The sequence below is a fragment of the Gopherus flavomarginatus genome, chromosome 5 (assembly GCF_025201925.1).
Source record: "Gopherus flavomarginatus isolate rGopFla2 chromosome 5, rGopFla2.mat.asm, whole genome shotgun sequence".
NCBI classification, from domain to species: Eukaryota; Metazoa; Chordata; order Testudines; family Testudinidae; genus Gopherus; species Gopherus flavomarginatus.
Window position 1 is genome coordinate 79,160,608 of NC_066621.1, and position 12,626 is coordinate 79,173,233.

At 45.6% G+C, this 12,626-nt stretch overlaps 1 protein-coding gene across 8 annotated transcripts in view; it reads left to right on the plus strand.

Annotated features, from left to right (window-relative positions):
- Nucleotides 1–343: 343 nt before the first annotated feature.
- Nucleotides 344–12,626, plus strand: part of IFTAP (intraflagellar transport associated protein) — a 59,324-nt gene continuing 47,041 nt past the window's right edge. For 3 of the 8 annotated variants that reach the window (XM_050955522.1, XM_050955528.1, XM_050955529.1), the window contains exons 1-2: nt 346–398; nt 10,434–10,620. The gene's annotated coding sequence lies outside the window, so the exon portion shown is untranslated. Of the gene's footprint in view, nt 399–423; nt 463–10,433; nt 10,621–12,626 lie in introns of those variants that run through there. The other 5 variants (XM_050955525.1, XM_050955523.1, XM_050955526.1 and 2 more) reach the window with 5 other exon arrangements.

Sequence of the window (12,626 nt, forward strand, 5' to 3'; positions counted from 1 at the left end):
TCTCTGAGTTTAGTTTGAACTTTAAATGGACACCATCTACACTAAGTAACTAATCTCAGCCTGTTGCTTGGTTGGTTGCTGAGGTCAGGTTTTGTTGTATTTAATTATTGCTGGTATTTTAAATGTTAATAAAGAGGGACGCTTTCCCCTACCTGTTCACATCCCCAAACCCTATACACCCATATCAGAACCATTCTGCACCTACACTGCCTGCCACCCGGGATTGCTTTTAAAGAGACACTAGGTATCACTCCCCTTCTGGGAACTGGAGTTTTTTCTCTCGTTAGCGTAAATCTCCCAATAGGGAACTGCCCAGCGGAGGGAACTACATTTCCCAGCAGCTGCCTGACTCAGAGTACGTTGCCGATTTGCCGTGACCTCCGCAGAGGGGGTTTCAGGTAGGGGGAATTGTCTGCGCTGGGATGAGGGGTTAAGCTGCAGGCTCGTTAGGTGCGAGCACAGGTCTGGTGAAAGCCGTGAGATGGGAGACGGGGGAGGCTGCAGACCGATCTGGGCGCGGGAGACGCGCCAGGGCCTGGGGGTGGGTAAATGGGGGAGGATCCCTCCATGTGTTTGTCAACATCATGTCAGGGGCAGGGGTGGCCGCTGGGCCGCCAGATCGCAGCGTCCCGGAGGCAGGGAGGTTCTGTCTGCCCTGGGCTCTGCGTCTGGCTCTGACACTGACCTATTCTGTGACTGGAGGCAAGTCACTTTGCTGCCTTAGTTTCCCCAGGGTAGCGTACGTGAAGATATCGCACTGCAGGCTGCACTCCTGGCCAGAGGGAGCGGGTATCTCCCCTCCATTTCTCTCCTTGAAGCTCCTAGTATACTCTGGATGCCACAGAGACTGGTTTATTTTCCTTGCCCTATTTTGCCCAGTGCACAGGCTGTGAGGGAAGGGGGCAGAGAACAAGGAACCTCCATGTAGTCTGGGTCAGCAGTTCTCAACCAGCGTCTGGGGCACCCCGGGGAGGGGGGCACAGGCAGGTTTCAGGAGGTCTGCCAACCAGAGCCAGTGTTAGACTTACTAGGGCCCAGGGCAGAAAGCCAATGTCCAGCCACGTGGGGCTGAAGCCCTTAACCCTCAGCCCTGCCACCTGGGGCTTAAGACAAAGCCTGAGCAGCTTAGCTTTGCAGGGTCCCGGGCAACTGCCCTGCTTGCTACCCCCTAATGCTTGTACTGGTTTTTATATGCAGAAAAATAGTTGTTGTGGCCATGGAGTTCTTATAGCATGTTGAGGGAGGGGGCTCAGAGGGGGGGCTCAGAAAGGAAAAGGTTGAGAACGCCTGGTCTGGGTTACAAACATTTAAAGACCAATATGCTGGTAGGAAAATCCAGTTTTATATGTTTTTCCTTCTTCCCCCTAGTCATATTGTTTAGAATATGGACTGAGCTTGGCATAAACATGATACTGACCCATCCAGGCATCAGAAAGATACTTGTGGCAGAATAAATACAATGGTTGGGCAGTGAATTGTAATCCACACACCCTGTTCAATAATATGGAGTCTGCGAGTGAGGAAACATTTAAGACCAGGCAGTCCAAAAATTACTCTCTTCTCCATACACACACAAGACCTGATGTACTGTAATATTTCTCAGTGAAAATCCAGTTGAACATTGAGAAATTTGAGAATTCACTATAAAAATACTGTAGAAATTATTTAAATGTATCGGCCAAATTCATGTCAGATTTAATGTCACCATGTGGGTGTTATGAAGTCCTAGAGGATCTATATCCTGTCGTGCCTACTGGATACAGATCTGCACCTTTAAAATTGTATTGTGGGGATTGTGCTAGAACCTAGGGGAGAGCCTGTGTTACCAAGATGTCCAGCAAAAATGTCTTTGTTTTTTCAGAAATAGCCATTGAAAAGCTTGGGATATATAGTTTTCAGATAACTGTTTTTTTCCCTTAACTGTGTCCTCTTTGACTATATGCTGTTTGATTGGTCATCTAAGTCACATGATAATGTTTCTGCTCTCCAATTGGATGACTGAAGCAATTTAAATAGGAGGATAATGAATAACAAACATTGCTATTTAATGTGAATGTTCAGATATCATTTGGCTAAAATTCATAATATGTTTAGTACCCTCAGCTGTTTTCACAAATACCTGGTAGATGTCTGGATAGTAAATTGCAAGTAATGAATGATATGACCCCATGAATCTAGTGAACCAACTAAGCTTCTGGTCACAAACAGATTCACAAAGCACTTTATTTGCTATTTGAATAGCTTTTATTAGAATGTTAGACTGCTGACACTCTAAGAGATCAGATCCCAGGGTAACATTGAGTCTTAATTGGTAAATGCTCCCTCTGCTGTTTCTCGAATTCTCCCATCAGTCTGCAATCACTGGTATCTTGGCAGGAACACAGGTGCTTAGTGCAGGGATTAAAAGCTACTTTGCAAGATTACATTTATTTTCCTCTCGGATGATTCTGCCATTGCAGCATTTTCTTCAAAAAGATTAACCCAGGGCCTTCTGAAGGAGCTGGAGCTAACTCCCCACAGCACATACGCAAGACTTGTAAACTGAGAAGCAAATGTGGCTTCTAAATTCTTTAGGATCAGATTCCCATCTGGACCCCTCCAAGACAGCTCAGTCTAAACCAACCAACTACTGAAACATGTAGATAACATTTCTCAAAGCTTTCTCTAACTTTGGCATCCAGGGTTTGTTTGGGTAAAACAATAAACATATTAGACCTACCTGGCTGATGGAGGGTTTTTGCTTCCTCCTGAAACCTTTGTTTGTAACAGGGATTCCAAAGTCAGCACTTGTGGAATCTTCTGTGACTGCACAAAGAGGGCCTGTGGCATGGACAAGCAGGCAGGCAGAAGATATGTATGCTTAGCTTGCAGATGTGCTCCTTAGTACTCCTCTAATGTGGCTAACTGTCTGTGACCGTTTTTTTTTCTTCAGATGGTGCAAAAAGAAATCCATCTTGCACCTTTAAAAGTTTAACCTGTTCATGCCTAGCCAGCTCAGAGTGACAGTAGACATCTGTCATTTAGATTGCAAATTCATTGGGGGTAGATGCTATTTTTTATTTGATATTTGTACAGTGACCGACCCAGTGGGATCCGATTTTTGCTGTGGCTTTTGGATACTACTGTGTTGTAAAGTCACTGCTAAATTCAAAGACAACGTTTGGAATTCTAATTTCTACAAACTTAAACAACCCCAACACTTTGATTGGAATAGTTTTTTCCCCTTGGAATTCTTAGGCTATAACTAGATTATGACATTGAAACTGAGTAAAAGAAGTAGTAAGTGTGTGCAGCCCAATAAATGAAAGCTTGAGCTCTGATTCAAAGCCCATTGAAGTGAATAGAAACTTTTCCATTGACTTCAAAGGGCTTTGGATCAGGCTCTAAAAGAATATTAGTACACTGCACACTTCTGTGGCACTTTTCATCAGAGTTCCTCAGAACCCTTTTCACACAAACCGTAACTGAGCCTACTAATTCCCTTGATAATAGATCCCTTTTACAGATGGAGCAACTGGGGCTCAGAAAGGGTAAGTGACTTGCCTAAATGATCACTCAGCAACTCAGTGGAAGAAGCAGGAACAGAGTTCACAGCTGCCTCACCAGCTCCCTTCTGTGGTTGGCAAGGGGTCATTTCAGCTACCACTGAAATACAGCAGCCTCTGAAGGTGGGACACAGCAGCTGTTTTACATCACAGAGCAACTCTGCACAACAGTTAAGAACAGTCTGGTATCCAATTAGGGTGACCAGATGTCCAGATTTTATAGGGAAGTCCCGATATTCAGGGCTTTGTCTTATCTAGGTGCCTATTACTCCCTACCCACTGTCCCAATTTTTCACATTTGCTGGCTGGTTACCCTATAGCCAATTGAAAGTGCAATGGGAATTTAAGGGCTTGGCTACACTTGCAAGTTAGAGCGCATTAAAGCAGCCCCAGGCACCCTAATTCATTACGCCTCCACACTGGCAAATCACGTTGAGTGCCCAGACTCCACGGCTGGAGCCCTCCTGGTAATCCACCTCCACGAGAAGCATAACGCTTGCTCAGCCAGGCATGAAGTGCTATCAGCGAATCTTTCCAGGTGACCATGCCTACACGTGCCAGGCGATCCCCAGTATGGAGCAATGGCGAGGTGCTGGACCTCATCAGTCTTTAGAGAGAGGAAGCTGTCCAGTCCCAGCTGCGCTCCAGCTGTAGGAATTACGATACCTTTGGGCAGATATCAAGTGACATGATGGAAAGGGGCTATGACCGGGATGAACGGCAGTGCAGCGTTAAAGTGAAGGAGCTGTGGAATGCGTACTGCAAAGTGTGCGAGGCAAACTGCCGCTCCGGTGCTGCACCCGCGACCTGCCGTTTCTACAAAGAGCTGGACGCAATACTTGGGGGCGACCCCACTTCCACTCTGAAGACCACCATGGACGCTTCAGAGCCCAGTTCAACAAGGCAGGAGGAGGAAGAAAGCAGGAGTGAGGGTGCTGAGGAGGAGGGAGACAGCCCAGCATCCCTAGATGCATGCAGCCAGGAGCTGTTTTCAAGCCAGGAGCATGGTAGTCAGTTGCAGCGGATGGTGCTTGGGGAAGAACCAACACCAGAGGAGGTACCTGGTAAGTGGCTTTTATTTTCGGAAGGAAGTTGTTCAGTGCGGGCTCTTGGGGCGAGGAGGATTAGGGCTGCATGCATGCCTAGATGCAGAATAGAGCGTTGGTGTGCTCTCTCACATCATGGAAACCAGCTTCAGTGATCTCTTCAAAGGTCTCATGCAAAAGCTGGGCAATCCGCTTGTGCAGGTTCCTTGGCAGAGCTACAGTGCTACTTGTCCCAGCAAGGCTAACATATCTGCGCCACTGTGCTGTGAGGAGTGGGGGGACAATTGCTGCACACAGGCAAGCTGCATATGGGCCAGGGTAGAAGCCGCATTGTAATAGAACACCCACCCTTGCTTCCCAGGTCACCTTCAGCAGCGAGATATCTTCCAGGACGAACTAATCCTGTGGAAAATGTGGGGACAGTGTTCAGTATGGGGCCCCTGCAGATGTTGGCTTTCCCCAAGGCACAGCACCCAAGAGGACAGTACAGCCGTGAAACAATCAGTCCCCCTTGCCCCTGTGCTTACTCACCATTTTGGGGCTCCTGTGGGTTATGTGCACTCACTTTGGGAAGGGCAATTTCTACTATTGTGTACAATGGCTGAATCATTGCTCTGACTAATGTGAACGATGCTGCCTCCGTTAAGTGTTGCATTTTGGCTTTACAGATGCAACCTTGAGATCCTAGTTGTCCTTGTTATCAACGGCCGAAAGACTCCAAAGAATTAGGAAGTGGACACATAGAAGGCAGGAAGGGATAGCTTGGTGATTTGAGCATTGGGCTGCTAAACCCAGGGTTATGAGTTCAATCCTTGAGGGGGTGATTTGGGGATTGGTCCTGCTTTGAGCAGGGGATTAGACTAGATGATCTCCTGAGGTCCCTTCCAACCCTAATAATCTATGATTTTATAAAAGAGGACATGCTACATGAAGTAATGCAGCAATCTCTTAATGAAAATCAAAAAGTACAGGAGTGAAAGGAGGGTACGCCAGCAGAATGCAGATCGCCAGCACTAAAGCACAGAGCAGCTGCTAAGCATCATGGAGCATCAAGTGGACTTGATACAGGTGCTCGTAGCAATGCAGGTGGAACACTTCTGTGCCCCTCCCTCCCCGAAGCCCTTGTCCCAAAACTCTTTCCCTTCTGCCCCGTGTCACCGCCAACCCACTTTCCACAATATCCAGGTTCTTATCACCACTAGCTGCTTCCAACACCTGTAGCTTCACCACCCATCTCTGCAAACTACAACCCTTACCCACTGCACTCAAACCCCATCACCATGTAATTTAGCCATCTTGAAGTGCAGCACTCATTGCAAGGCACTCCAGACAGTAAGGCTGAGCATGATAACAGGACATACGCAAATCTGTGATTGTCCCGTTCCCCACCCCACCCCCTTCCCTCTTCCCAGACAGCACAGTTGTGTCATGTCCTTTCTGTTTCTCAAGTAGTTGTGTTTCTTTTCAATAAATGAATTTTTTGGCTTTGAAAACATTCTTTATTATTTCATTAAGAAAAAATTCAGCCATATCCCAGGAAAGCAACAGGCAAGTCTGTGCATTATATGTAACAAACACAGATTCCTACTAACCTTGGAACCATGCACTTCACTTCACTCCCGTGCAGGGCACCAAACATTACTGGTGGCTTTCAGCCTCAAATTGCTCCCTCAACGCATCCCTAATCCTTGCAGCCCCGTGCTGCGCCCCTCTAATATCCCTGCTCTCTGACTGTTCAAATTCAGCCTCCAGATATTGAACCTTCGAGGTCCATGCCTGAGTGAATCTTTCACCCTTCCCTTCACAAATGTTGTGAAGGGTACAGCATATGGATATAAGCGTGGGAATGTTGTCATCGGCCAGGTCCGGCTTCCCATACAGACAGCACCAGCAGCCCTTTAAATGGTGAAAAGCACACTCCACAGTCGTTCTGCACTGACTCAGCCTGTTGTTGAACCGTTCCTTGCTGCTGTCAAGGCTCCCTGTGTAGGGTTTCATGCGCCAGAACACTAAAGGGTAAGCAGGGTCTCCAAGGATCCCAATGGGCATTTCGACTTCCCCTATGGTGATCTTCTGGTCTGGGAAGAATGTCCCGGCTTGCAGTTTCCTGAACAGGCCTGTGTTCCGTGTTCTGTGACCAACCTATGTTAATGTCAATGAAACGCCTACGGTGATCCACAAGTGTCCGGAGAACCATAGAGAAATACCCCTTCCGATTTATGTACTCGGAGGCTAGGTGGGCTGTTGTCAGAATTGGAATATGTGTCCCATCTATCGCCTCCCAGCAGTTAGGGAAACCCATTTGTGCAAAGCCAGCCACAATGTCATACACGTTACCCAAAGTCACGGTTCTTCTGAGCAGGATGCAAATAATGGCCCTGCAAACTTGCATCAGCATGATTCCAATGGTCGATTTTCACACTCCAAACTGGTTAGCGACCGATCGGTAGCTCTCTGGAGTGGCAAGCTTCCAGATTGCAATAGCAACCTGCATCTCCACTGGCAGGGCAGCTCTCAATCTTGTGTCCTTGCACTGTAGGCTGGGGGTGAGCTCAGTACACAGTCGCGTGAGAAAAGTGGCTTTTCTCATCAAAAGTTCTGCAGCCACTGCTCATCATCCCAGACTTGCATAACGATGTCATCCCACCACTCAGTGCTTGTTTCCCAAGCCCAAAAGCGGTATTCCACTGTCATGAGCATGTCCGTGAATGCCACAAGCAATCTCGTGTTGTATATGTTATGCAAGTCGACGTCATTGTTGGAGTCCTCACTGTCAGTTTGTAGCTTAAGCTGTAACTTGACTGCAATTTGTGACGTGCTGGCGAAACCCATTAGCATATTCCTCAGCAGTTTGGGATCCATTCCCTCAGACCGAAAGGGAAGACAGAGCTCACAGTACAAAAAACGTTGAAAGATGGTGCCAAATGTGGACGGAAGCACAGGGATTGTTGGGATGCGAAGCGAAGCATCATGGGGCAACGGGACAGGACCCAGAATGACCCACACCTCCCTGTCCCCTTCGCAGAAGCCACAGCGCCAGAATGGAAGGAGGTGCTCTGTGGGATAGCTGCCCATAATGCACCACTCCCAATGCCACTGCAATTGCTGCAAATGTGGCCACGCCAGTGGCTTGCAGCTGACAGTGTGAACACACTGCAACGCTTTCCCTGATGCGGTCTCCGAGGGCTGGTTTAACTCACAGTTCTCTATATCTGCAAGTGTAGCCAAGCCCTCAATGGAAAGAGCTTGAATTGGAATTTGGCCAGGACATCAGGGTGAAAAGTGCCAGGAGATCTTTAATGAGTGTAATGCAGACATAAGAGTGGCTTTATGTCTCATCTGAAATATGGCATCTCCAGCAGCACAATGTCCTCTAACACCCGTGTTGGTACATTGCTTCAGTGCTGACACTTGGAGACCGTCACATTAATAAAGATGGACTTGAACCACAATGTTCAGATCCAGAATTAACTTCCCCAAATAATTCGGGGCTGTTCAGATCAGGTTCATTTCTATTTCCAGTAGCACCTAGATGATATTTTTCAGTTTCCCATCCAAGTATTGACACAGCCTGACTCTCTTTAGTTTGTATGATCAGAGGAAAAGTTGGTCTCACTGCAGAAGTGCTGCACAGATTTCTAAAGAAAATTGACATTTTTTTCTAGTGCCTCACCTTGTATTTTAGTTTCATTTTACTCTCCCTGTGTCACTTAGTGTGTCTTGTCCTTAGAAAACGCTTGTCTTTCTGACATAACTAATTTGGCTCAGAGGAAAGGGAGGTTAAACTTTGCCTGCAACAAAATGCTAATCACAAGTAATGCCCTACTGGATGAGAACAATGGTCTTTTTAGTCCAGTTACCTTTCTCCAACAGTGATCAGCTCCTTCAAAGGAAGGGGCATGAAATCCTGCAGTAGGTGGTTTTGGAGTCACCTGTTCACAAGGGAAATCAGAAGAATCCTGTACACAATTATGTGTGCTCAGAACACTCAAATTCCTAACATGAAAATGTTGGATTCTCCTCCTGAATTTGTTTGGCAGTTAAAGGCATCGCACTATACAAAAACTGTATCCATTTAGCAGACTCATTCCTTTAAAAATAATGTTTTAATAAAATGAATTTAGGTAGCAGGCCTTTAACTAGTCACTTGCTGTCCTGGGCATATTGTTTCAATTGGTTTATTTCTTCTATGGGAATTCATTTGAAATATATCTCTTACATTTAATACAAGATCCTTCATTCCAAATGATCCCAAATTGCTTTACAAATTTCAGAAAACATGCAGTCGCCTCTGAGGTGGACCTCATCAGTTGGCTAACCATGCACTGCAATTTGTTATGGAGATGTCTTATTCAATTGCAAGAGGGCTGTAGAGCTGACACTGGTTCTGGTGAAAAGTACCATGGGGTCCTTAATGACCTCAGAACAGTTCCCTTTAACACTATACCTTACTGGGCATCAGAGCCATCCCTCGGGTATGGTGAATTGGGGCAAGTGCTCTGGGCCCCGCCCTTTGGGGGGCCCCACGGGCCTCTGGTGTGATTGAGTGGCGCTGGGCAGGGTCGGTCCTGGAAGTGATGGGTCGATCCTGGAAGTAACAGATTTGTCACTTCCGCCTCAGGCCCCTCACCCCTCCTAGGGACAGCCCTGCTGGGCATTCAGCACTAACATGGGTTATGTCTATACTGCCTGCAGCAGCGAGTCTCAGAGACAGACTTGGGCTCGCGACGGCTGTGCTATAGCACTAAAATTAGCAGTGTAGACATTTGGGCTCAGGTTCTGAAGCCAAGGGAGGGGGGTTGGCCAAGCTCCAGGCCAAGACACAATGTCTGCATAGCTATTTTTTGCTCTGTAGTGTGAGCCCCATGAGCCCATGTCTGTTGACCCGGGCTCTAAATTCACTGCTCTACCATTGCTCACTGTGTAGATGTACCTAATGTTAAAGAGTGGCCAACTGCATTCCCAACATCACCTTTTGAAGCAAATGAGGTTTCTTTGGAGGCCTCCCATACAAGAACTGATGAAACCCACCAGCATTTAGTCTCTGAGATCTGAAAAGGTCATACCTCATGGGATTGTGGCTGCTGGTTTTAGAAAAAGAAATTTACCCTTGTAGCCAGTCCAATTCTTTTCTTTTCCTAAATAATCTTTTAAGTAGGCAGCGCTGTCAGAGCCATTTGGAATGAACAACAACTAATTAGGCACTAAACTAAGGTAATATTTCCACAATCAAATGAGAGCAATATGGTTGCTTGCAGTTAAAGTTCTTAGATAGCAGGGCATCTGCAAAGATGAGATTTAGGGCCAAGTATTATAAAAGCACAAGCAAATCCCAGTCAAGTAAATTGGTGGTGCACACATGTGCTTCTAAAGGCCTGCTCCTTCTCCCACTAAAATCAGTGGGAAACTTCCAGTGACTTCAGTGGGATCAGGCCCCTAGCTCTTGAAAACAGTTTGAACTAAAACAAGAAGCATCCAAGAATCATTTGAAAGTTTTTCTCCTTCATAACTGAAACATCCATGCTTTGAGTTCGTTCATCTAGTTCGGTTGATCTGCACCTGCTCATAACTAGAGGCTTAGGGTCTTCTTTAAAGTTCATTCCAGGAGCTGCTGTCTAGCTGCAGGTGGCTGGGGGTTGGGGGAGGAGGTAGGTAGGGCAGGACTGTAACGCAAGGGGGAGAGGGAGTTTTTCTGTACAAGTGCAGTGCTGTAATCCAACCAACATGACAAACTGCTATATAGGAATGTAGTTTTTAAAAAGTTGGTGCTCCTGTCTGCAGAAAATTAGGGATCCCCATGCATCACCCCTCTTATACCTCTTTTATTCTCTGTTCTCTTGAGGTACCATGTTATAGTGACTTTTCTGTTATATGGAATCAATTTAAGCTCTTCGTCAACAGGACGAAAAAAGCTACAACTACAGACAAAACAAGCTTCCATCCACCTTTGTCTCTATTGTTTACGAGGGACTACACCCTGTTTGGAACTATACAGCACACAAGACCATCTAGAGGCTGAATGATATACTGTGAGTAAACATATTACAGGGACTGCCATTCTGGCCAAGGTGGATGGACCACAGCTTTCTGAGGAGTTTGTCACTGAGGTTCTTGAGCTGTCCAGTAGGCAGGGGATAGGACTGTGAAATGCAGGGTACTTATGACCCATCTGTCAATTGCAACATGTTACGAAGCACACTTGCTTAATTTAGACTCACATTTACTTCTGCCCTACAGAGACCTGATGCTAACTCATTGTTTATTGCATTAATAATAATATTGTAGCAAATCCATAGCCACCTAAGACTTCATGGTGACCTTCATGCTGATCACCATTGTGACAGTGGGGACAGGACAGAATTCAGACCCTCTTGTTTCAGAAGCATAGATCCCTACTACTAAGGTTAAGTGAGAAATGTCTGTAGGTGTTAGCAGTATAGGGTCTATGAGACACAGTTCAGCTGTCCTAATTCTATGCAATAGAGGATAGTAGTACATTAGCCTCATTAATGAGGTCATTACACTATCTATACCCATCTATCTCTCTATCTAATAATCTATGGGATTTCTGTGGTATTGATGTCAAAGGGGTAAATTGTGACATTACAGTCTGCCCTGTGTAAGGGACAGCATATTGTTGCACAGCCACTGGAGGAGCCTGGGAGGGACAGTGTTACTCAGGGAGGTACAATCTCCCTTCTGGTCAGCCTGCTGCTCTGGGGAGGGAGTATTGGGTCTATACCTGCTATAGTGTATGCTTCCCAATTTGCCAGTATAACTATGTAGCCAAGGCTTTATCTATTTCCCACCCTGCCCCGCCCAACTGCATGAGGAATGGAGGTAACAGACTTTCCTGGCTTGCTTCCCCACCTACCCTGCTGCATGCCTGGCTCTCCTTTAGCCCCTATGCTGCCACCCTAGCCAGGCCACAATTCAGCCCAAAGGAAGTTCCTTGCATGGAGGTTTTGCTGGTGCAAGAGCAAAGTTAGTACGTTTTGCTGATGAAAGGTGCTACAGAAATGTATATGGCCTATCACTGTCATCTAGGCTGGAAGAGAACAGATTTTGGTTTTATAATCTGGGTATCTCAAGGAGATTTGGAAAACAATGATTTGAGTCCAATATAGGTAGTGGAGTGACTGTATAGGGGAATGAATCAGGCATTATACAATGAAAACAGAGCATCTAACGTTAAACTAATACAGTTGTGGAGCCTGAGACATTCAGATTTAGATTATAAACTCTTCAAGACAGTGACTCTGTCTTCCTGTATCTCTACATGCATCTAAATATGGCTCTATGAATAAATATACTAATGAATTACCTGTTTTTATTGAGGATGATTGTTGACAGATCCAAATTCTCAGCATTGGAATGTGACTTTCCCCTTTGTATGATAATCAAAAAGACTATACCACATAATGCAGTAGTGGAATATTTATTTCTGAACAGTAGGATTATGTAGGATTTTTCTATGTGCGGTTAGGCACTGCTGCTTTCTCAGTTTATAAGTTTGTAAGTTCATTTTGCTTTCACTGGTTTAAAAAATATAATGACTTTAAAAAAATAATAATGAAGTGCTCAAAAATGCTGTATAAAGCAAGAAGTCCATGTTTCATAGCTACTACATTTTTCATTGTTTAATGGAATTAATAACTGTGTAATTGAAATCATGCTAATACTCAGCCAACTTGCCTCTGGGATACACTGCAGACATCTCTGGTTTGGTTTAAACAGCTGAGAGGAAGACTACATTTTGGGAAATAAAATTGATTCTGCACAATCTGCTGATGATCAGCAAGCCTTAATGAATGATAGCCTGAAGTAACCTCATTACTGTAACTTGGATGGATGAGCAGGAGAGGAATGCAAATTTTTCTGAAAGAAAAAAATTTGGTTTCTGCTTAAACACATCATTTTCAGAAACTCTTATTCTGTTACTATTCATAAGAATGTAAAAACAACCATACTGGGCCAATGGCCCACCTAGCTCAGTATCCTGTCTTCAGACAGTAGCCAGTACAGATACTTCAGA